Source organism: Pistacia vera, unplaced genomic scaffold (genome assembly GCF_008641045.1).
Source record: "Pistacia vera cultivar Batoury unplaced genomic scaffold, PisVer_v2 Contig216, whole genome shotgun sequence".
Classification (NCBI taxonomy): Eukaryota; Viridiplantae; Streptophyta; class Magnoliopsida; order Sapindales; family Anacardiaceae; genus Pistacia; species Pistacia vera.
In genome coordinates this window covers 72,379-74,659 of record NW_022196020.1, presented here as the reverse complement: position 1 = coordinate 74,659, position 2,281 = coordinate 72,379, and the positions used below count along the sequence as shown (strand labels likewise).

Below are 2,281 nucleotides of genomic sequence, written 5' to 3'. Positions count from 1 at the left end.
TTGTTGATTCTGATTTCCCCAAGCCAGATTCGGATGATTTCTCCACCCTGGGTTGTATGGGTTAGAGATCGGTTTGTTTGGTTGTCTTAATTTCCTGCCAAGTAGTTCACTTGCCTCTGTGATGAAGATGATGGTGCAAATGTGTTTCCAACTTGACACTCGCTGCTCACATGGTTTCCTGCACAAAATTCACATGTTAGTTGAGGTACTTGTATAATTTACTTGCATAGTTCCCAACTGTTTTTGAAGTGTAATGAGTTGGGCTGAGATGGCTGTGAAAGCATCAACTTCATGAAGACCCAAAGATTTCCTCGTTGTTACTCTCTCATTCGGTCTTTGATAATTGTTGCTTGCCAAAACCTCAAGCAACTCATACGCCTCTTCAGGTGGCTTATTTGCAAGGCCCCTCCGAAGTTGCATCCACCATGGTTTGCACGTTACCCATCAAACCATTATAGAATGTTTGGACTTGAAGCCAAACTGGCAAACCATGATGTGGGCACTTCCTCATTAATTCCTTGTATCTCCCAAGCCTCGTACAGCGACTTGGCATCATCTTGTAGAAATGATGTGATATCATTTCTCAATTTCGCTGACTTCGTTGGAGGAAAGAACTTGGTCAGGATTTTTGTGCCAGTCATTCCAGGTGTTATCGTTCCCGGGTGGTAATGCCATTAACCACTCCTTTGCTTATCTCCAATGAGAATGGAAATAAACGCAGCCTAAGCATCATCCGACACTCCATTTGACTTGAAGGTATCGCAAATTCAAGGAAATTTACAATGTGCTGATTCGGATCCTCCTTCAAATCATCGTTGAATCTAACAACTGCTGGATCACTGGATGATTGCCGCTTGATCTCGAAGTTGTTTGCTTGTACTGTAGGTCTAGTAATACTTGACCCACTTCCATTCACATTAGAACTGAGAAATTCCCTCAGTGTCCTATTTTCTTGTTCAGCCATTCAACAACAACTTCTTCCGATTCTGCAGTAAGATTATCTCTTCTCTTCTCTCTCTATTAAGTTCTTACAGTCCTCTCAAGCTCAAGGTCAACAGGAACCCATGGTTGATGTCTTGCTCTTCGCATAAACTGAATGAACACAAGTGAAAGAAAAGTGAGATCACAACTCTAATGAAAATTAAAAACAAATATTAAAACTTCAATCTAGCTAAACTTAAGAAAAACTTAATGTAACTTAAAAACAGTCCCCGGCAACGGCGCCAAAAACTTGATGCGTGTTTCTTACAACATGCAAAACTAGCAAGTGCACTAGTCGCTCCAAGTAATAAAGTGATGGATAGGATACGTTCCCGCGAGGACTGTTAGCAAAGCACTAAGTTTCCTACGTTATCAAGTGAAGCAATCGAATCTTTGGATTGGGGAGCAAATTGTAATAAAAAACAACAATGAAATTAACAAAGAATATAAACCTTAATTAGAAAGCAAAATGAAAAACAGAATATCAATTCAAGTAAAACGGGTAGGATTTGACTTCGTTGGACTTTTATGGGTTAAACCTAAAAATTACACTATTTTCACATTCATGCGCAATGGTTGTAAATCGGATTCACTAATATGTTAACATACCCTCTTGGGCTATGTTTTCCTATTCATCCTATTAAACATCCGCACCCAACAAATTGAAGGTTAATAATCTAAATTCATTAAGCACACGAATCCTAAATTGATTTCATTATTTTGAATCTATCTTAGCAACAATACTATAATGGTGATACCCAAGAAGCCTAACATGAATTATTTCTCAATCTCATCATGTTCATCACATACAGCATTTAATTCAGAGTAACACACACCCAAGCTTATTCGCATGGAAATAACACAATCAAACACTTAACCCATTTAAATCCAAACTACAATCAAAACCTAACCCATAAAAGATTAGTTCATAGCTAATTTAATACTACAAAAATGAAAAATAGAAATAAACAAGTTAAACATAATGAAACTGAGATGAAAGATAAGAAATCTCCCCAAAAGATGAATCTTCTAGTCAAATCTGAACCTTCTCTCTTAAACAATCTGAAAAACTCAAGCTTTCTCTAGAAAAGTGTAAAAACGGCTAACCTAAACAGCTCAAGCTCTCTTGGCAAAAGGTAAGTTTTTCTTTTATACTTAGTCCAAAAACCAGCCAAAACCGCCCAACACGAAACTATGGTTTACAAAACTGAATAAGTTGACGTCGCCGCGGCGAAGAATGAAGAAATCCCAAATCGTTTCTGGCTTACTTCGCCGCGGCGAAGACAATTTTTCGCCGGAG

The 2,281-nt window shown here is 38.2% G+C and overlaps 1 non-coding gene across 1 annotated transcript; it reads left to right on the top strand.

Annotated features, from left to right (window-relative positions):
• The first annotated feature begins 485 nt into the window (after positions 1 to 485).
• Positions 486 to 590, top strand: LOC116130000. Its single transcript, XR_004127988.1, has one exon. It is a non-coding gene; the product is annotated as a small nucleolar RNA R71 (small nucleolar RNA).
• Positions 591 to 2,281: the final 1,691 nt, after the last annotated feature.